Source organism: Ambystoma mexicanum, chromosome 4q (assembly GCF_040938575.1).
Source record: "Ambystoma mexicanum isolate Mex_15411 chromosome 4q, UKY_AmexF1_1, whole genome shotgun sequence".
NCBI classification, from domain to species: Eukaryota; Metazoa; Chordata; class Amphibia; order Caudata; family Ambystomatidae; genus Ambystoma; species Ambystoma mexicanum.
In genome coordinates this window covers 88,115,085-88,138,449 of record NC_090928.1, presented here as the reverse complement: position 1 = coordinate 88,138,449, position 23,365 = coordinate 88,115,085, and the positions used below count along the sequence as shown (strand labels likewise).

The window sequence follows — 23,365 nt, the reverse complement described above, 5'->3', positions numbered from 1 at the left end:
GAGGGGCAGTAATTCTCGGTGGTCCTTTCGAGGACAAGCCCGCGCCGCTCAAAACAATTTCGGCACAGGCAACTTCAACTGAAGTCAACCTGCTGCAAGCCCCACTTACTACCCCCAGAGGGGTCAGAAGCGCGGAAAGAATAGAGGCAGAGGCTCCAATTCCAGAGGAGTGTCAACTTCGGGTCAGAAATGACCACCAAGTCCAGGTCCCCTCCCATGTCTCCCCGGTCGGGAGGGCGATTAACATCTTTCCTCAAGGCATGGGAGGGGATAACTTCAGACCAGTGCGTCTTAAAGACGGTCGCCCACGGTTACTGCGTGGAATTCGCCCGACCTCCACAGTTCAGACCGCTGAAACATCGACGCCTTTCACCGGAACATCTGCAGATCCTGATCCAAGAGGTGGAAGCGCTGCTGGGAAAGAACGCCATAGAAGCCGTCCCGATTCTCCAGTTAAACAAGGGTATCTATTCAGTGTACTTCCTTGTACCCAAAAAGGATCTCACCATGCGTCCTGTTCTAGACCTGCGCCCAGCGAACAAGTTCATAAAGCCCCAGAGGTTTTGCATAGTAACACTGCAAGAGGTGATCCCATTGCTAAAACAGGGGAACTTCATGACAACATTGGATATGAAAGATGCATACTTTCATATTTCAATGCTGCCAGCACACAGAAAATTCCTAAGGTTCGTGATTCAGGACAAACACTACCAGTTCAAGGTACTCCCCTTCGGCATAGCCTCGGCGCCAAGGGTGTTTACCAAGGTCCTGGCAGTGGCAGCGGCACACCTGCGCAGACTTCCAGTTTCAGTTTACCCTTACCTCGACGATTGGCTCATCACAGGGGACTCGTTCGACGTTTGTTTTTCAAACACCCAAAAAACAGTAGACCTACTGTTCAGCCTGGGATTTTCTATCAACGAAAAGAAATCCAGCTTAGTCCCCAGCCAAGTAAAACAGTCCCTGGGGGCTCTAATTCGTAAGGAAGACGGTCTAGTCTTCCCTTCCAGCGAGAGGGTTCAGAACATGCTCTCTTAGGTTCTTCAGTATGTAGCCAGTCGAGAGGTGGCGGTACGCAAAGCTATGCGTTTGCTAGGGATGATGGCGTCATGCATATACTTGGTTCCCCACGCACGGCTGTGTCGCATGCAAGAGTGGCTCAACAGCCAGTGGTGTCAGGCCAGCGGACAATGGGAAGATCTGTTAGTTGTCTCGCCAGCCCTCGTTCTCTCTCTGCAGTGGTCGTTGAGGGAGAACCTCTTGAAGGGGAAAACCTTCACTACCCCTGCAGTGGAAGCCACTCTCACGACAGACTCATCTCTCACGGGGTGGGGGGCTCACCTGCTTCAACAGACAGCGCACGGACTGTGGTCCCCTCAGGTAGCGTCCAACCATATAAACCTACTGGAGCTACTAGCACTGTTCAAAGCATTGAAAGCCTTTCAGGAGCAACTGCAAGGGAAGACAGTGCTGGTCCTAACCGACAGCACAACAGTAATGTATTACCTGAACAAACAGGGGGGCACTCACTCTCCAGGGCTATCCAAGCTGTCCCAAAACATCTGGATATGGGCTCTCAAACACAAGATGTTCCTGATATCCCAACATGTTCCAGGGGAACTCAATCTTCTGGCAGATGTACTCAGCAGAGATTTTCCTCTGCCAGAAGAGTACGAATGGCGACTGCACGAAGACATTGTATCCAATGTCTTCGCAGAATGGGGGTTTCCAGAGATCGACCTGTTTGCTACTCGGGAGAACGCCCAATGCCAAGATTACGCCTCCAGGTACCCCCAGAGCCGATCCAAGGGGGAACAGTCTCTGGATAACTTGGTCGGGGAAATTTGTCTACGCTTCCCCCCCCTCTCCCCCGACTCCCCTTCTGAACAAGATAGTACACAAGATTCTGGTGGCTCCCCATGTGGGCCCGCCAACCTTGGTTCGTGCACCTGATGGAAATGTCCCTCTCCCCACCAGTCAAGCTGTCCTGCCCGTACAACATGTTGTCTCGGGACAGGGGGAGACTCTGCACCCATGCCCACAAACTCTGAATTTAGCAGCCTGGCTTCTGAGGTCATAGAGTTTGGACATCTGCAACTCCCTCAAAGATGCATGGACATACGGAGGGAGGCAAGAAAGCCCAACACACGTTATTGCTATGCCAGCAAATGGAAACGTTTTGTCATCTGGTGCAGTTCCAAAGGCGTCGATCCCACCGATTGCTCGCCTTCACACATTGTGTTATATCTAACCCATCTATTGGACTATGGGTTAGTCTTCAATTCCTTAAAGGTTCACCTAATAGCGTTGCCAGCCTACACCACGTCACAGCAGAAGGTGTCATGGTGGAAAATATCTGTGATTAAAGCCGTTATGGAAGGGGTTAAAAGAATGTATTCCCCCATCACTCACCCAGCCCCTAGGTGGGATCTAAATGTGGTTTTAACTAGGCTGATGGGACCCCCTTTTGAGCCTATGCATAAAGCTAGTCTGAAAGACCTGACTTACAAGACAGCCTTTCTAGTAGCTATCACTTCTATCAGAAGAGTTAGCGAACCTACAGCCCCTCTCGGTTTTGGACCCCTTTGTTACAGTCCACAAAGATAAGGTAGTTCTGCGCACACATCCCAGATTTGCGCTGAAATTTATTTCGAAGTTCCATGTGAACCAGTCAATCCGAACTACCCATGTTCTTCCAGAGACCTACTAACATGGCAGAAAGAAGCCTTCACACACTAGATGTGCGCAGGGCAGTCATGTTCTACATGGATAGAACTAAAACACTGAGGAAAACTAAATTCTTTGTTTCAGTGGCAGCTGGTAGAGAAGGGGACCCTGTCTATAAATCAGCAATATCAAGGTGGATTGTCAAATGCATCACACTATGTTACACTCTTGCAAAGAGAGAACTGCCCTTCAAGCCTAGAGCACACTCTACTCGAGGCACCGGGGCATCCATAGCATTCATTGCAAATGTTCCCCTAGAGTCCATTTGCAAAGCGGCAACCTGGAGTTCTGTACACACCTTTACAAAACACTATTGCCTAGACACTCATTCTAGGTCTGATTCTCAGGTAGGACATGCAATACTAAGACATCTTTTTTCTACTGTTCCTTCTCACAACCCACCTCCAGCTCCGGGTACTGCTTGCTAGTCTATGCACAGCATGTGATTCTAAGCAGATTAACAAGCATCAGAAGACATGCATTACTTACTGTAAAAGCATTTCTGATGATTGATTTTGCTTAGATTCACATGCGCCCTCCCTGCCTCCCCGCTCGAGGTGGAAGGAACATAGACTTCTTACTACTTTCTCTCTTCATGTACTCGCTATAGCCTTGGGCTCCCTCATGGCAGAAAAAATACAATCGGAGGGACCTCGGCGCATGAGGGATTTTGGGTACTACACACGTCACGGCTCACAATAGGGATAGTGTTTGACACGCCTATGCCGACGTCCCCTTTCGGTCCCCGAAAGACAAGATGCAATACTCCGCGGTTACCACTGGATGTCGGACCATATGCACAGCATGTGAATCTAAGCAGATACAATCATCAGAAATGCTTTTACGGTAAGTAATGCATGTCGTATCAGGTGCGCATGTCATAGCATTTTATTAGTGTTCATATACACAATTTTAATATCACAAATGGACGAGTAGGGTTTTAATATAAAATGTACCTTCATTCTGCTCATGCATTGTATTCCTCCTAAATTGTACGTTTTTACATAAATAGTGTACATTTGTTCCATCATTTTACAACTGACATCAGTCCACTGTCACTTTCCTTTGTCAGTTTTTAGATGATGTGTAATGTATGAAATATAATTTTCATACGCTCTATGTACAGTTTGTATGAAAAGTGTACATTTATTCTTTCACCTTAAAACTGAAATCAAAGTCAATAGAGTCCCCCCTATTCTTGTTGATTTGAAGAGGTACATTCCCAAGGAGGAGTGCAGTGCCTGATCGCAAGTTTCTATTAGGTTGGTAACGGTTGCGTTTCTGTTGAAGGTATTCTGGGCCTGTCTTGTGAAGGGCACAGTGGGTGATGCACATGGCTTTGAAAGTGGCCCGTCATTCGACAGGGAGCCAGTGAAGGCTACGGAGGGTGGGTGTACTGTCTGTGGCCAAGTACCAGGGTGAACCTCACTGCTGTGTTTTGGAACTTTTGGAGCTTTGAGTTGATATGCGGAGTTGCCACGGTAAAGGGGATTGGCATAGGAGAGGACGATCGCCATGATTGCAGTGACTGACTGTAGGTGAGGTAAGGGAAGATGCGTTTGAGAATGCAGAGATGCAGATGAAAAGATTGACACACATTTAATGTGGTGTGACAGTGTCCGATCAGCATCCATGGCGCATCTCAGGTTCTTTACTGTGTTGAATGCGGCAGGAGGAGTGCCTAGGGAGGATGGCCAGGGAATGGGTTGAGGATGAGGGCCCTCTTCCCGCAGATCATGTTTCTGTTTTTCCTTGGTTGAAGAGGAGGTGGTTAGCCGTCATCCAGTGGTGGATTTGTGTGAGGCAAGAGGCGATGTTGGGATAGGGGATGGAAAAGGTCTAGGGGATCATGAGGTTGATCTAGGTGTCGTTTGCGTAGTTGTAGCAGGTTAGGTATCGTATGATTACATGTGGAGCATTAATGTGTAGTAATTATCAACTTATAACATTTAAAATAAAATATGTAACATTGTACACATGGGTTTAATTTCATAAATTGGTAAGCAATTACAATGCTTCATTAGGTCCAGCTAAATCGATTTCTGGTATTTCAAAGATATTTTAAGTAGTAGTAAAAGAGAAGTAGAAACATGTTTCATAGTGTTATGAATAGTCCATGTTCAAACTTAAATTTACAATTCTCCTTACCGTAATAATATTACATGAACACATGTTTTCTAAATTTCATAACAAAATCTCATTTAAAAAAAAAAGAAAGTATGTGCCAGTGTGCATTGTGATAGTATAGAATCTGCACATTCGAAGTTTGGAAATAGACAGGAAAAAAATCAGTTACATATACTACATAATTGTATTTATAGAAAAGAAATGAAGATTGGGAAGTAAATATTTAATTATAGACATAGTAATAAAATTGCTAATATTAGTCATTTCCTTTGAAAATAAATTATGTAGTTTTATTCAAATATCAGATTTCCTTCCAGTGTACATAAATGCATATATATTCTTTATAAAAAATGTCTGTATGCACTTAAAATTGGATACCGTATGTTTTGTTTAAATAAACAAAGGCAGACTACAATGTGCTATGTATGAAATATGTGCATTTATGCTATCTAACAAGATGTCTTTCAAAATATAATGAATCAAACCAGTGATGTCATCATTGTGGTCATACGCTGGGCAACAGCAGGCGCTCAGTTAGGGTGGACTTACCTCAAGTGCCTGTGATGAATTTCAAGGGTTTTCTGGCATTACATCTGACCATCTAAACTCTCGCTTAACAAAGGTCTTTTTGACACACACACACACACCCACACCAGATAATCTGTAAAACGCCAAAGTTATAAAAAGAAAGAAGATGGAATTAATTGAGAGATGGCTGTAATTATCCTTTTTTCTGTGCTCCTCACTGCTACCTATATTCACTTTTCAGACGTTAGTAAACCATCATAACTGTAAACCACATGCATTAGAAGAAAAGTATGCATTATATTTATAAATGTACTAGGTTACTAGATTCATTGTCACCAAATGCAATCTTTTCCACTTAAAGGGGAGAACAAATATAATCTAAACTACTCTAGCAAACTAAATATCTGCATGTATCAAATTACAACGGGAAATGTTTACCTTCTGTGATAGTTAAGCCAAATGGCATTTTACAGTTCAATCTAGTGGGAGGTTTGGCTTGCAATAGTCTGTCAATTTTCAATTCCCTCTACAAGGATTTTGATTAACTACATAAGGCCCGCCCATCTGACCAAAGTATGATCTTTCTTGAGATATTCTAAAATGAAAAAAAAGGGGAACGGGATAGACTGCATCACAATTTTTGATTGCCTTCAGCTGTTCCAAATCACAGATCTTAAGTTTGCAGATTTTGCTGCCTTTGCATGCATTAGGATAAGGACGTATAAGAGCAGAAACTGCAAATTCTGTGTTTCAATCAATGTGATCTTTGATAGTGTTTTCAATGTACCGATCGGATGTAAAAAAAAAAAGTAGAATATTTTTGCACTTTATTGCAATAACTGCAGGAATTATGTACTGGGGCCTCTGGTAGCAATGTAATGACTTCTAGGTAAAATATCCCCCAATTTGTTGCCACGTTTATAGAAGATTTGGGGTTTCTTCCGTAAAACTGAACGCCAAGTATTTCCCATTCGTGGAATAGTCCAGTTATTTTGGAACAATAGGTTGCAATAAATCTTATGCTTTACGATTTTGTAATCTTTTGCTTTCAATAATTCATTTCAGAATGTTAGAATAGAACTGCCACAATTGCACAAAATTGAAACTGCATATTTGTATTTATTTTGTGTTGTATTATTATTGCATTTATATAACCCTTAATGCTGAAGCGTTGTACAGAGAACAAAGCATGATACAATAAAATGAAATGCAAACATGGCAATGGTACAGAATCAAGCCGAAACAAATTAGCCTTAAATTGAGATTTAAAAAGTGAAAGAGAGCAAAGTGACTGACTGGGCAAAGGGAGAGCATTCCATTGTTTTGGTGAGAGAAGTGAAAAGGCGCAGAAACGAGAGGTGGTGTAGGGCATGGGACGGATGGTGAACCACTAGAAAAAAAAATGAATGAGAGTGAAGAACACGGAAAGGAGAATAGAATGAGACGAGGGAGGACAGATGTAATGTAAGCAGAATGTATACAGCGCAACATATGCCCGAGGGCTTCTTGGCGCCAATCGCAGGGCAAGAGGAAATCTATCTAAAAAATACAGGTCTTCAGGGCTTTACGAAAGGCAAAGTGGCTAAACGTTGCCCTCAGTGGGAGCAGTAAAGAGTTCCACAGGCCTGCGGCTGCCACAGAAAAGGAACATCCACCAATGCGGCTAAACGTAACTGCTGGGATAGAAATAAGGCAGGCCTAAGCAGAGCGCAATGCACAGGCAGGAACATGGTGCCTGAATTTGGCCTGAAGATATTGGCCCCCCTAGCTGTAGATAGTCTGATGTAGAGGGTTTTAAAACAGATACGCTTGGTAATCGGGAGCCAATGAAGACTCCTGAGAAATGAGCCAGACTGGGGGTGGAGGTGGCCAAACGTGCTGCAGAGTTCTGAAGAACCTGAAGGCGCTGTATGATATAGGCAGGTTGGTGGAGAAATAGTGAGTTACAATAGTTGATAACAGAAGTGATGAGAGCCGAGACTGCATGTGCATTAAAATGAACAGGGATAAAAGGGAGAATACAACGCAGGAGCTTGAGCTGAAAATAGCCCCGTTGACAGAGCTCACCTGTGACTCCATAGAGAGCGAAGAGGAGAGTTTGAAACCAAGATCTTTGACAACAGAGACAGGAGTTGGAAATGGGCCAAGAGAAGATGTCCAGAAAGCGTGGGTCCAAAAAGAAGCATCAGAGGGGGGCCCACCGCAAGCACCTTGTTGCTATCACTGTTCAACTTGAGCCAGTTGTTCCGCATCCATTCTCCCATGGCCTCCAGACAGGCACAGAACCTGGCCGCCAATTCAGGGATGGAAAAATCAAGTCATACCAGGATCTGAGTGTCATCAGCATAGGAATAGCAAAGAAAGCCATGAGAGATGAGTTTGGTCAGAGGTTTAACGTAGGCATTAAACAAGACTGGGGAAATGGAGGACCCTTGAGGGACACTACAAGTGAGGACCGCTGCCGAGGACAGAAAAGGGCAAAGAGAAAGAGTTTGACAACAGTGCGAAAGAAAAGAGGAGAACCAGGCTAGGATAGTACCGAAGAGGTTGGCCTCCACCAGGCGATCTAGGGGTCCTCCTAGATTTGATACCTCCATGATTGAAGGTATCAAAGGCGTCAGAAAGTTCGAGCAGCAGCAAAGCGTCAACGCCGCTTCTGCCCAGGGCCCGGGTCAGATCGTCCTGGACAGAGATCAAGACTCTCTTGGAAATCAGAATGCTAAGAGTGGAACAACAGTAAAGGACAAACCGAACGCTCCAGCAGCTTCATAGAAAAAGGGAGGAGGGAAATAGGACGGAAGTTGGCAGGGACCCTGGGGTCCAGAGATGGCTTTTTCAACAGTGGGATAACTGTTGTATGCTTCAAGGAGGATGGGATAACACCACTGCGGAATTATGTGTTCACTGCATCAGTTGACAGATGGACAACCTGGGGCAAAATGTATTGAATTATTGAAAGAGGAATAGGATCCAGAGGGGGAGGCGGACAGATCAGGCTGAGCTAAGCCGTGAAGACATTTGAAAACGGGACTCAAGAAATTGAAAAGATGACTAACTTCAAAGGTAAGCCACTGGAGAGAGTGTAGAGTAGATGAGTTACGAGGGATAAGAATAAATTGAACCGAGAGTGGCATGCTGTTAAGACCAAAGAGAAGGTAAGAACAGTAGAACAGATGAGAAAATACTAAAGAAGAGATTAGGAGCTTAGATGTATTGAAAATAAGGAAGAGGCAGGCCTTGCTGATGTTAAAAAAGTTGAAAGCAGAAACAACGAGAAACATAAAATATATGTGAAGAAAATTAAAGGGAGGAATTGAATATAACATAAAAGTTACGGCAAAGGTAGACTTAGGAAGAGAGGCAGGAGGAAATGAAATTGTAGATGGGGAGGTGGTGGGGGAATGGTGGAAGCTAGAAAGAAGAGTACCTCTGTTTTTGAAGAGTTAAGGTGTAGATAATGGGATGAGTTCCAAGACTTTTTTTAAAAGAAATTTTATTGGGCATTTGTAAGGCACTTGTACATCAAGTGAATTGTGTTTCAAAACGCCCACAGGGCAAAGGGTAGGGAACAAGGGAGACAGCAAGAAGATGGAAATTCAAAATACAAAAACAGAAAAAAGATTGGATGGGTGTCAGACAAGCCAATAGTTCAGAGTGAATAGAGTCAGAAAAAGTGGAAAAGGACCAGAGAAATTGTGAATCATCCGCATAGAGATGTGAGCGACAAAAGGAGAAGATTTTAGAAGCAAGAGGGATAGTATAAAGAGAGAACAGCATAGGGTCCAAGACAGAGCCTCTGGGCACTCCATGAGGGAGCGGAAGGACAGAAGGACCACCAGCTCAAGAGACTGAATAAGTGGGATTAGAAAGGTAAGGGTGGAACAGTAGAGTACAGAGCCGCTGAAACCAACGTCGTTTAAGGGAAGAAAGAAGAACTGAATGATCGACTGTGTCAAATACTGCCGATAGATCGACAAGGACCAGGAGAGTAGAACGTTCATGCTAGTAAGAGGATCAAAGAAATCCAGAAACAGTGAGAAGCACAGTTTTGCTGGAGTGATGTGCCCTAACACCAGAATGGAAAAGGGGAAGAAGGGAGTTCTTCGTGACAAAGTTTGAAACCTATGTGTAGGTAATGCCCTCAAGCTGTTTAGAAAGAAAGGGAAGGAGTGAAATAGGAAGGAAGTGAAGGGTCAAGGATGGTTTTTTTAAAGTTAGGACGAATAGAAGCATGCTTGAATCAGGAAGATAAAGTAGAAGAACAAAGAAAAGAGTTACAAATGGCATTAAGATCCAAATGTAGTAGGGGTTCAGTTGGTATAGTTGATATAAAAGGTTGCCATAAGTACACAATATGCTCTCTTTTAGGATCAGCTTTGTTTTTTAAATGTTCCCCTGTCAATCTTGGGAGTGAGGGAAAAGGTGTTGGTTTTTTAACACCAATAAAAACATGTTTTTAAAAAAAGATATGGAAGCAGAGTAGGGTAGACCAATGGAATTCGAGATGAAGTGAGAGGGTTACTGGGAGTGGCAGTAGGATGACCTTCCGAAGAAAGATGGGCCGAGGGAGGCAGAAAGAGCACATGCGATTGGGTGGGGGGGGAGAAGAGGAGGCAGAAAGAGATGCCAGAGGCAAATGGAAAATTAAAGAACAAAGAGATTTTCGAGGATAAATGATTGGCAAAATCAGAAGCAGAAAGGAAAGCGGTATCGAAAGGAGTAGGGGAAAAAGGATGCTATGAAGATCCAAAAATAAACGGCACAGACAGGAAGAGGGAGGAAAAAGGTTGTTAAAATAGTTGTTTAGCCGAAAGAGGCAAAGCGTCGTAAAGAGAATGAAGAGATAGGTGGTCCAGATCCAGTTTTTGTTTACTAATTGACAAATTCTTACATCTTGCGTTCGTCACAAGGGTGACTAATCAATAACCAGCCTTAAACAGACATACCAGTTAAACTACAGTTCCTCCGTCCATGAGCTTGACCCCTTCAGATTCGGATTATACCATTAAAACATGCCTTGGGTCAGGCTTGCATCCTAGCGAGTTTCCAGTCTGACTTGCAAGGCTCTTCATTTGGCCTCCCTCCTCCTGACCTACACTTCTAGCCATCTTCTGATATTCCTCCTTCCACCTCATCATGCTCTGCCTCTCCCCCCACTTCCTTTTGGTTTCCTCCCTTTTCTACTGGTGGTCTCCTTAGCACTATCGCCGTCTTTATACCCATCTTCTTGTAATGGTTCTTTAGCCCCTCCTTAAGGAGGTAACGCTCCTCCAAGACTTGCAGCACATCGTCCCACTCGATCTCCCCTCTACTCACCAGCCACCTCCACCACCCTCCTTTCAGTGTCTTTCTTGCCTCCTTCTCTTCCTCACACTTCAGGTTCACCACATTTTGACATTTTGACTGAAAGAGATTTTGGGTTTAAATAGCCCTGTGACTTTTCCAATGGGGTTGAGCTCTTGTGTGGGTCTGCTCCTGTGGAGTTGAGTAAGCTTAGGCTTCTGAGTGACTGAGATTGGTGGTTTGGGGTTTTGGTGTTTGGCCAAACCTTTAGAAGGATGGGCCGCCATTTTGGATTGCTTTTCATTCCTTGCAATGTCCTCGACTTCTCATGGCAACTACATATGGCGGTTAAAATAAGGATTTGAAGAGAAGGAGTTTAACACAGCTCCTCGGTATCTGACATCACTCAGTAAGCTGGAGCAATCTTTGGGGAACAGGGAGCTAGTAAATAATGAGGCAAAACAACCTTACTTTAACCTTTCCCTTCATGACCCATTATGTTGTGCATGTCTTCTACATTTGTTTATATGCTGCTTTATACATATTTCTACATTTTATAATGTCAGGAAGGTATATTTTATATTGTACCAGTTGGCCTTGGGAATCAAAAGTGCTTGTCGGTGTCCAGCTACAAGTAGGAGCCAGCATGCTCCCAGCTCCTGAAAATGTATATCTCCGGTGTTTAAAAGACCTGCAGGTTTTACTTGAAGGCAAGGATGGTGAAAGCACTTTTAGATGTGCCGCTCTTTCCCTGCTCGAGCTTGCTAAGCTTGCACTTCAGGAAACAAGCACAGTGTGTGTAGGTGATATGCCACATAAGTATTTAAGGCCAGCGTGGTTGGCCCCTGATATATGCGGGGCTCGCCAAGCAGTCCACAGGAAAATGTAATGTGCCTCTGATGTCTGTGCACACTAACAGAGTGAGTGCTGAAGGTAAAAGTAGTATGTCACTGATGTCCTTGTGGATATTTGCCATCTGTGATGGAGAAATAGGTTTCCTGTGCTAAGCAACCTCTCCCTTGCAGTGTTTATCTTTCTTAAAGGTGTAATGCTAATGAACTGATCGATGGCAAGAATACAAAAAATACTCCTGCTTAGGTATGTGCAGAGGCTTCTATTACTTAAATATTGTTTGTGGTCCTCTATTATGATTATGATAATGATGTGTTATTTATATAGCGCCTTAATCCAAAGCGCTTATCTTGTCACTCTTGAAGGAACTTGGTCATTTATTGGGGAATAAGTCCTCAAAGAGCCAGAGTCTGTGTAAATTGATTTGGCTGATTGTATATATGGGGGAAGTATTGTGAAGGCACTAAGATTTGGCACTATCTCAAAAACCAGGAGGGATGCTGCATGTGATTGTCCTCTGCCCAATAACGAGGACCAAGTGAGGATATTCAGTGGATCCTCCCAATGTGGCTGCTAGCACCATCATTTACTAGCTCTGTATCTACTTAATTGGTTGTTTGGAAAGGCACGTGGGGGGTGTTGGCTATGGGGAGTTGACATTAAAAGCCTTTTGTTTCCGTTAGAATATGCTGAAAATGTAACCTGCCAGGATTGCGATATATATGGTACAGGAATTTATATTAGACTTTACAATTAACGTGGATGTGGTATATATGCATCTATGTCTTTTATCTGCTGGTCTCTGATTTTCCTGTTTGTTTTGTTATTTAGCTCTAATAATTGGCAGGCCTTTGCGGGTAATGCAGATAAGGTATGTAGCTGTGAAATTGTTTTTTTTTAGTAGAAAACAGTGATTCTATGGATCTCTGTTTTGTTTGGGATTTATTGACCTTGGTTTTATCAAATGTATGTCCCCACCAAATCTTATACTATGTTTATGGGTGTGTTGTTTATCAGTTAGTGTTCTAGTCTATTACCTGCAATCAATTCCCAGAGTGCCAGCTTTCGCCCTTTGTCTTTTCTTTATTGTGGATAGTAGGCGTAGTTTGCTAATCTTAATATTTAGGGGCCCGTACCCTATCCTTTGATCGCAACTTGTGGTAGAGTTTTGGACGTATTGTTTTAATACGAAGCATGGAAGAATTATGAACAGAGCCATTTAGACAACTGTCCATTTTGATCATATTGTGAAGTCCAATAAACGTTTTTTCACTCTATCCTTGTCGAGGCTTCTTATGGAATACTCAATTTCACCTTATCAAAGGTATTCATAGCTCCCAACGAGAGACTGCAGTCCATGGTGGTGTCTCTTCTGTAGAATCACACGGAAATTGTTGATTGATGGTCAGTGTTTTACAGTATATGGGTTTCGAGAAATAGCCTTCAAAGAACAGTGGGCAGCAGTCAAGCCCAGAAGTTGGGCACCTACAATATCAGCATAGGTGGATTGGGAGGCTATGTTCTACTAGTTTTCATACTAGATGTGAAGAAATGGTAGCTTACTGAATAGCAAAGCCACAAAGTGCACTCTCCAACTGGCCCTAGTGCCTTGGTTCCTGGCGCCCTAAGAGAGCTCAGGTGGACAGTGACTTGATTTCAAGTTCTCGTCAAACGTCTCATCCATGAAAATTGTTTCTGGACCCCACCAGATCACTTTCATGTGATAACTGCCAAAGAGAAAACTGTTTTCTAACAAGCCGTCTGGAGTTTACCTCAAAGTGTCATTGCACTTCCTAGTGCTATGTTGATGCCCATGTAACAAGTGCTAAAATGCCTTTTCTAGAGTTACAGGCACTTACAAGATTAATGGCCTACCCCTTTAATAAGATTAGCCAAACACAAATTCTTGTGAGCAAACTCCACTGAGGGCCCACTAGAGAGGGTTTCATGTTCCTCCATACAAAGACATGTATTAGTGCTCCTCCACAACTTTGCATTGTGGCCTAGGGTGCCAGGGATCCTGTTGCATATATGCCCTGGACAAGTCAACAGGATAGGGCCTTGGGTGTCCTATCACATCCTAGAGTGCCTTTGCCAAAGGGGTGTTTTTAATTCCTTTCCCGGCCAACTCGGGGGCAGCACATGCGCATCAGTAGAGAGTCCAAACCATGCCTCAGTTCATTGGAGCCAAGTTTACTATGTAAGTGCTACTCTTAATTCATTCTCTGCGTGACAGGTGTGGGAGGGAGTGGTGCATGCTCCCACTGCCTAGCCAGATCTTAATTTAAATACATCCTCACCTGGACTTGTTCTTGAGCCAGTGGTGTAGCATAACCACCACCGATTTCCTCGAACTTCTTCATGCCACCTTGACATCAGACATGAGACGTAGTGGCCAAGCATGTGCTCGACTGACTGTCCATGTCCTCAGGGGTCTGCCTAACTTGGGCCAACTTGCTGGTGCGCCAGTGCTTCCGGCCAGCCCATGGCATGCTGTGTCAAACAAGAGACCATATTACAGATCGCCACCACATTAGAAAACCGTGACAGTGTGCTGTGGTAAGTAGCCACAGATCCTTTAGGCTTCCCCATCGATTGAAATGGGGGGGATGCGCTGTCCTGGGATGGCATGAAGTACTGAGTCACCCTCCCTGACAAAATGGTGAGCCCCTATTCTTTTAATATAAATCCTAACAGGCTTTTGATTAATAACTTGCGACTGCAATCTGTGAGCAACCTGCAGATCTCAGCAAGTGCCACTTGTCAATTCATACGTCTGAGCATGATGGTCATACCCATAGTATGTTCACCTGGTTTAACTGATGCAGAAGCTCATTCTAGAGGGCACAAGTCTGCTGGTGAGGAAGAGGACTTGATCCATTGCCCTTCCATTTCTCTGATGAACAAATGCATGTATCCATCAAAGGAGAATTCTGAGCGGTGGGTGAGGAGGCAGTCTTCTTACTGTGACTCATGTTTCTGTGGTTATTCTCTCGGCCCGCTGGATTCTGTATGCAGCACAGAGCTCCCTTGGACAAGGCCTCTGATGTTGCTTCCGAGATTTCACACTCCGCTCCCTCTTGTTGCGTCATGGGGTGGTTACTCGTTTTTTTTTTTCTTTTTCCTTTTGAGTCTTACTTATGCAGGGACACCACCCCTTTCCTCTTCTTGCTTTCTTAAAGACCCACAGCAAGGGCGTCCTCTACACAAGAAACTGGCGACCTGGTATCCTCTGGAAAGCTCGAGTTCGGAAGACATATCAAGGCCTGATTCATTCTTCCTCTGGGACTTGGCAGGTGGTATCGGACCCCCTTATTTATACATTGAACCTTATTTCTTCTAGCTTTTTGGCTCCATTTCTCCCAAGCCCCTTATATTTAGGAACTCTTGATTGTTACGTGCACTGCTGCAAGATTGGAGTTCAAGGTGGAATTTTAGATCTGTAAAGTTGTTTGCCATCACCACGTTTTTTGTGTGTAAAGTCGACAATAATTTCTCCAGCATGGGGTCTGGCATGGATTCACATGCTCATGAATATTCCCCGTCGTCAGGCTGGGAATCCTCGGTAAAGAAAAAACCAGTATCAGTTTCGTTTCTGATCTGTCTTTCGTAGTAATAACCAATCACTGGTCTCTGCGTCATACTGACCACAGCCAATGACTGCCCTCTACCTAAGCACTGCCTCTGGCAGCCATCTTCAGATTTTTACCGCACGTTCATGTGTTGGGATCCTCGTGCTATTGCTCTCGAGCGTTAGTGCTATTTTTCGCGCTTTTTCACAAAAAACTTCAATTCTTTCGGTCAAAAGAGCCTCAAGCTCCACCGATCCTACATCCGATCAACGGGGACCCGTGTCGGATTCGTCTGTGCCCCTCAAGGGTGAAGATTTCATCGAGCTACACTTCGGAGGACTCCAGAAGCTTCTCAGGCCCGGTCTCGGAGATGGCCCAGGAGAAGGGAAGCTCGACACCCGGAAAGCTGTTCAGGGTCTGCCCTGGATGCCAGCTGCAGAACGTCTTTAAGGAAGACGAACACTCTTTCTGCCTTTACTGCCTTCATGAGGACAAAACGCACGTGGAGAAGGACTGTGCGTTTTGCGGCAACATGTCGGAACGGACCATGAAGGACCGTCATCAACGTCTCGCCAACGGGCTGGAGGGTAAGAGCCCGTCTGGCGAGAAGAAGAAGAAATCCGAGCGGTCTTCTAAGACCTTTGAGGGCGCCCCGGCGACGGGGGCCCAACATAAGGCCAAGCACTGCGAGTCCGCTGGCACCGGGAGCGCCGAACGGTCGGGCTCTACGGGCGCCAGGCAGGGCGCACCCTCCCCGGCACCATCAACCACGAGCCAACGCTCTGGGTCGGGTAAGAGGAAGGCCGAGCACCCGGCGAAGCTCCTGGAGAGGCCCCGGTCGAGCTCTAAGGCAGAGGAGGAGCGTGGCAGTGCCCCCTCCCTCAAGGATAAGGCGGTGAGCGCACCTAAGGTGGTGAAGGCCTTGATCCATCCGACCAAGCCCTCTATCGAAACGGTCGCGGCGGCCCTGGCTCAGCCTGTGGAGGCTGCGCCAGTGGTGGCGACCTCAGGGCCCAGAATCTCCCTGCCTCCTCGGAGGGAGTCTTCTTTTGTGCCCATCGATAGGACCCCCGTGAAACCCTCCGTGGGGAAGAAGGGGGGGCAGGGCGTCGTCGTAGATTCGGCCTCAACCTCAGAAGAGGAGCTGATCGAGGTCTTAAGCCACGGCCTAGGCGTGGAACAAGGCCAGCCCGTCGGAATGGACCCCGACGCGGGTGACGACGACGACATCGTCGAGGATACCGACGGGGCCCCTGCTCGCCCGTCGGATTCCCCTCTGCCAGCGCCGCGAGACAACTCGGCGGCCATTTTGTTGGCCATACAGTCCTTATGCACCGAGATAAGGACGAGGCTACCGTTACCGACGGAGGAACCTCTCCCGTCGGGGGATCCAGAACCGGGACCTTCTGGTGTTCCCCCTACCAAGAAAAGAAGGATCCATCCTCCACCTCCTTTTCAACCGTCGCGCCCCGTCCAGCCCTCCTCCCCGTCCACCCGAGGGGATGATACGGGGACTGACACGGCAGCGACGGGTACGGACGACGAGGCATACGACGAGGATTTTCCGTCGTCGCCCCCCACCAGGGCTTCTCCGCCCGACGAGATCGGATCTTTCCACTCCATGATCTCCAGGGCTTCCGAGCTTTTCCAACTCTGCCCTGAGGAGAAGAAAAAGGAAGGCTTCCTTTATCAGCGGCGCGAGGCCAAGAGCAAGACGGTCCTCGCAGTGCCTCTGTTGGACGACATTTGGGATGAGGGCCTTTCCCTCCTCAAGAACCCTTCCACTACGCCAGCTAGAAGAGACCGGTACGAGAAAAAGTACCGGGTCCCGGACACGGCCCCCCTATGCCTCCGGGCGCAGCCTACCCCGGACTCCGTCGTCTCCGCGGCAGCCAGGAAGAAAGCGGGGGGGGGTGCGGCCTCCACATCGACTTCCCCGCCGGACGGCGAGGGAAAGAAATTGGATGCTATGGGACGTAGAGTCATCTCGTCGGCAGCGACGACGATTAAAGCGGCCAACGCCTTGGCTATCGTGGCCCGCTACGACAGGGAGCTCTGGTACAAGATAGCTCCCCTGCTGGATTTTCTGCCGGACGACAAGAGGGCGGAGGCCCTTGAGATCCTCCAGGAAGGTGAAGTGGCTTCTGACCACGCCATCACCGTGGCGACGGACATCGCCGACACTGGGTTCCGCCAGCTGGGCAACAGCGTTTGCCTTCGACGTCGTGGATGGCTCAAAGCTACGGACTTTCGGCAGGACGTCCAGACCAGAGTCCTGGACATGCCCTTCGACGGGAACAACCTGTTTGGGAAGACAGTGGACGATTCCCTTCAGGCCATCAAGGCGGATACTGAGACGGCCCGGGCCCTTGGAGTCCTGCAGCAACGACGGACGCCCTTTCGGAGCGGCGGAGGCAAGGGCGCCTCCAAAGGTTCCGGCGGCGGTTTCGCTTCCTACCGTCAAGCGGCCCGCTCGTCGTCGCAAGAGGCCTACAGAGGACGAGGCAAGTCTAGCGGACCCCGCCGTCGTCGCCAAGGAGGTCAAGGCGGCAAGGCCGCGTCCAAGCAGGATTGAACCGGCCGTGGGGTCGGGCCCCCACCGAAGCACCCCGGTGGGAGGCCGGCTGGCGGGCTTCGTCAGCGTGTGGGAGTCCATCTCCACCGACCGTTGGGTGCTGGACGCCCTGGCCCGGGGCCACGCGCTCGAGTTTCAAAGAAGGTGCCCGCGCGTCCCCCCCGTGGCCAGGAAAGAACTTCACGTCCCTCAACTTCTCCTGGAGGTAAAGGCGATGCTCAGAAAGGGCGCCATCGAACTCGTCCCAAAGAGGCTTCGGGGCTCCGGAGTCTACTCGCGATACTTCCTCGTGAAGAAGAAGACGGGAGGATGGCGCCCCATCCTGGACCTGCGACGGCTGAACAAGTTCATCAAGGCGCAGAAGTTTCGGATGGTCACCCTCCAGCACGTCCTGGGTCAACTGGAGGAAGGAGACTTCCTATCGTCGTTGGATTTGGAGGATGCCTACTTCCACATTCCCATCCTAAAGGGGCACCGAAAATTCCTCAGGTTCGTGGTCCAAGGGCATCATTACCAGTTCAAAGCCCTTCCCTTCGGACTACGGTCGGCACCCAGGGTATTCACCAAGTGCCTCGCACCGGTGGCGGCGCAGCTGCGCCGCGAGGGGATTCACGTCTACCCCTACCTGGACGACTGGCTCATCCGCGCCAAGACGAAGGAGCTCGCCGTGGTCCACACGGCAAGGACCGTCCAACTCCTCACGGACCTGGGATTCTCCGTGAACTACGCCAAATCCCACCTGGTGCCCGCGCAAGTCGCACTGTTTCTGGGAGCGAGGCTCGACACAGTGTCCCTTCTGGCCTCCCCGTCGGAGGAGAGGACCAGGACCATCTTGGGCAAGGTGCAACGGATGTTGGTGGCCGACGCGGCCAAAGTGAGATCCATCAAGTCCCTCCTCGGGATGATGTCTTCCTGCATCTACCTCATTCCCATGTGCAGGCTCCGGATGCGCCCGTTGCAAGAATTCCTGGATGCGCGCTGGATCCAGACGACGGGCAGCTTCGAGGAAAGGATCAAGCTCGACGAGAGTTTCCGACGAGCGATACGGTGGTGGGGCACCCGCGCGCATCTGACGGCGGGCATGGACTTCCAGACCCCAGCCCACCAGGAGACTGTGACCACGGATGCCTCCCTGGAAGGGTGGGGAGCGCACACCGAAAATCTGCACGCGAGGGGACTCTGGCTCCCGACGGAGAAGTCCCTGCATATCAACGTCCTGGAGCTCCGTGCAGTGTTTTGGGCCCTCAGGTCCTTCCTTCCGTCCCTCAAGGGCAAGGTGGTGAGGATCTTCACCGACAACACCACCACCATGTTTTACATCAGGAAACAGGGCGGAACCAGGTCCCTAGCGCTGTCCAAGGAGGCGCAGGACCTGTGGCATTGGGCCGTCGCCCAAGGGATTTTTCTGGTGCCGTTTCATCTGGCAGGGATAAAAAACACCATCGCCGACTCACTCAGCAGGGAGCTGCGCTCGTGCCACGAGTGGGAACTACGGCAGGATCTGGTGGATCGCCTCTTCCGACGGTGGGGCACACCCCAGATCGACCTGTTCGCGATGGCGACGAACACCAAGTGCCGGAGGTTCGCCAGCAGGTTTCCCCAGACGAGGAGCATGGGCGATGCTTTCTCGTTCCCCTGGGAGGGCCTGTTCCTCTACGCGTTCCCTCCCTTGCCTCTGCTAATCCGGCTCGTCAACCAGCTCAAGAGGTCACGGTGCAGGATGATCCTCGTCGCACCTGCGTGGCCGAGGCAGATATGGTTCCCGGACCTTCTGGACTTGTCAGCGTCCCCGCCGATCAAGCTGCCGGCGGACGCGGATCTACTCTCCAGGGAAGGAGGCGCCATCCTCCACCACGACCCGAAGTCGCTGAACTTGCAGGCCTGGCTCCTGCAGCGCTAGAGTTTGGAGGATACGACATACCGGCCGATTGCAGAGAGGTTCTTGCAAAGGCCAGGGCGTCCTCGACTCTTAAATGCTACGAACACAAATGGAAGAGGTTCTCTGTCTGGTGCCACGCACAGAAGATTAACCCTCTACGGATTACGGCTCCCCAAGTACTGCCGTACCTGCTGACGCTGGCCAAAGCTGGTTTGGCACACGCGTCCATCAAGATTCATCTTGCTGCGATCTCCCGATACACCAGAACCACGGGGCGGACGTCCTTGTGGTCTCATCGTCTGGTGAAAGAGTTCATGAAGGGACTGTTCAGATCGTTCCCGCCGGTGAAGGCTCCGGCCCCGGCGTGGGAGCTCAACGTGGTGCTGACCAAGCTCATGGGACCTCCGTTCGAGCCTCTGCACTCGGCCCCGTTGAAGTTTCTATCGTGGAAAACAGCTTTTCTTGTGGCCATCACCTCCGCACGACGAGTGGGAGAGATCCAGGCCCTTTCCTGCAAGGCCCCGTACTTGACTTTCCACGACACGAGGGTAGTGCTCAGGACGCACCCCTCCTTCATGCCCAAGGTACCGTCGGACTTCCATCTCAACGAACCCTTGGTGTTACCTGTGTTCTTCCCGTCGCCTTCGTCGCCGGCTGAGAGGACTTTGCACTCGCTGGATGTAGCTAGAGCGCTGAAGTTCTACGTGGACCGCACGAAGGGGTTTCGGAAGACGTCACAACTCTTTGTGAACTTTGGACCTGTCAATCAGGGGAAGGCTCTCTCGAAGGCTTCCATCTCCAGATGGCTCTCCGGCTGTATCATGTACTGTCACCGGTTGGCAAACCGACCGCTGCCTGGCCGTCCGAGAGCCCATTCCACCAGAGCGATCGCAGCTACCACGGCGTTCCTATCTGGTGTGCCCCTGCTGGACATATGCAGGGCTGCTACGTGGAGGTCGACGCACACCTTCACGAAATTCTACTGCGTCGACCGGGATTCCAGGGAGGAGTCCAGGGTCGGCCAAGCAGTGCTGCGCAACCTGTTCGCCTAAGGTGAGCCTGGTGAGGAGGTAAGATGCTTAATGTTGAGTTGATGTGATGCTTAATGTTGAGCCTTTGCCACCTCCCGTGGTTGTGCATGTGTGTACTGCTATGTATTCTTTATTCATGAGCATGTGAATCCATGCCAGACCCCATGCTGGAGAAGGAACAAGTTACTTACCTGTAACTGTTGTTCTCCAGCATGGGTCTGGCATGGATTCACATGCGAACCCTCCCGCCTACCCCTCTGCGGCTCTTCACTTGGTCATACTGCCACTTCACGTGCTTCCAAATCTGAAGATGGCTGCCAGAGGCGGTGCTTAGGTAGAGGGCAGTCATTGGCTGTGGTCAGTATGACGCAGAGACCAGTGATTGGTTATTACTACGAAAGACAGATCAGAAACGAAACTGATACTGGTTTTTTCTTTACCGAGGATTCCCAGCCTGACGACGGGGAATATTCATGAGCATGTGAATCCATGCCAGACCCATGCTGGAGAACAACAGTTACAGGTAAGTAACTTGTTCCTTATTGTCTTATGTAAGGAAGGCATGGTATCAATAATAAGACAGAAACAAGTGACCACAGTTCAAGGGTGTTTATTGAATTTTAACAAGTGTGTGATGAACGCTTCTCTGATACTAAATCTACAAATGGGAGCTAGCTACAACCATCAAATAATAATGCACTCCTAGTGGAGTCTCGTCAAAATAAAAGGGCCTATACTAAAAAACATTATTGCCAATCCTTGCCTGTAAATACAAATAGTGTGGGGTAGTGTTCATGAAAAAGAAAAAGTATTCACAAAAATTATGTCAAGATGTTCAGGCCATTGGGCTCCCTTCCTCACATTTTCAGCATGGGACAAGACGGTTCACTCGAGCATAGCACACTCGGGCTTCTTCGTCACGAGGACACAGTTCCATTACCAGCATCAGGGCCTTCTGTGCCCAAGTCTCTTAAATTATCAAAGTTTCTTGATTCAGATGGCCTGATGTACCAAAACAAACAAAAAAGTTCCTTTCCTCTTACAAGTCGGGTGATTCACTTTTCACCCCGGATCCCCCTCAGCCGGGCTCAGATCCTTCCTGTTACACAATTAGTCTCACTCTGCCAGGCTTGGAACAATTTGAGTTCGTTTAAGCTATCGAAGACTTTCGAAATGTGCACAGGGTTTAGCTTGACCCGTTGCAGGACCACTTCGATTCCACAATTTACATTTGCCACCTCTCAGTTGGATACCTAACAGAGACCTTCGAATGAGCACCCACGTGGTGCCGGACCACTCTGTATATGGTATCTATCCTGGCTTCAAAAGTTCAGTCACATCTTGGTTGTCCAATAATATTTGCGTTGCTCATCACATACGCTTCACACACTCTCTTCAGATTTCTCCATACAATGTTGCAGCTTGCAACCTTGGTTCTAACATGGACCAGTCTGCTATCGGTCTCCCTGACTCAACGGCTGTGCTGACTTTACTGGTGCTGCTTTGTTGTAGGAGCCAAGGACAGTACCACGGCAGCAATCGCTCCTCCCCACCTTGGTTATCAACGCGGGAGAGCCCCGGGTACCTCCGACACACAGTGCACATTTCTTCAGCTTTAATTCCTGGTCTTATGTTTCTTATTCTCAAGGGCTTGTGAAAGTAGCGTTTTTTCTCCGAAAAGGTCAAGGGCAATTCACTCCTTGCTTCCCTCTCTGGTCTTGCCATCTTTCTCCTCATATTAAATGGCCATCTTGGAACTGCTGCTTCCTCATGTGTTTTGCCTTGCTCGGAGTGTGCTTTCGTGCTCTGCCTTTTATCCGCGTGGGGAAGTGTGATGGAAGTCTGGTGCGTATGTAATCAGTAATTGCCTGACTCTGCCTGACGCTTGTGTTGGAACATGTCAGGTATATGGCTCGGTGTAAAGTGTTTGGGTCTGGAAAGGGGGGTGGGGTTCCTAAGTATCCTACCTGGTAGAATGGGGAAACAGTGTTAGAGGGAAGGGGATACCGCGTCTCACCCTCCGGGGTCCCACTCCCCGAAGACCCATCATCCAGGTGATCCTCCCGCACGGGTCGACCCCAGGAACTGGATCCAAAAGCGATGGCTGTGTCCTGGACACCTGGATGACAGATCCCTGGGGACTAGCTGGTGAGACACCTTCTGGTTTCTCACACCTAGATGGGGCAGAAGGGTTGCAGAGCAGGGGCGTTTTTTCCTTCTGGATGCCCAACAGTTCCTAAATCTAGAATCTGCCTTTTATTGCAGTATTTTCTCTGTTTCACAAATCAAATATATTATTTTCTGCTTAAGCATTTTTGTTATATTATCAGTGCTACTATGCAATTTAATTTTGTTGGGTTTTCTTATGTTCTCCTTGTTGGCACTTTTATGCATAGTGTTTTATTTCAAAGCAACGTTTGTCCTCAAATTCTCCCAGTCCTTCCACTTCAGTAGCGTGAGTATGCAGTTGTTAAGGCTGTACACAGGTATAATAAAGTGGTGATGAAATAACTCTTACTGTATCTGTAAGGTTGCATGTGCATGAGTTCTATCATCTGTGCTAGTTAACAAAACATGCGCACATTCATCCACTCTGCCAATTCGTGCCCCAGTGTTTTATTCTAAGCAGTACTTTGGTTCTTGAGTGCCGCTACCTGTTTGCTAATGAAATGGCTCATATCTTTTGAGAGATTTGGCTTCTGCCGCGCAGTGGCAGACCTTGGCGTAGTTAGAATTCACGAGTATATGGTTTGGCTCTTAACCAAGGGGCCTCTTGTTGGGGGGATTCAAG

General features: G+C 48.1%; 1 protein-coding gene across 1 annotated transcript in view; it reads left to right on the top strand.

Annotated features, from left to right (window-relative positions):
* RNF217 (ring finger protein 217) overlaps positions 1-23,365 on the top strand; it is a 737,705-nt gene that overhangs the window by 698,405 nt on the left and 15,935 nt on the right. The window lies entirely within an intron of this gene.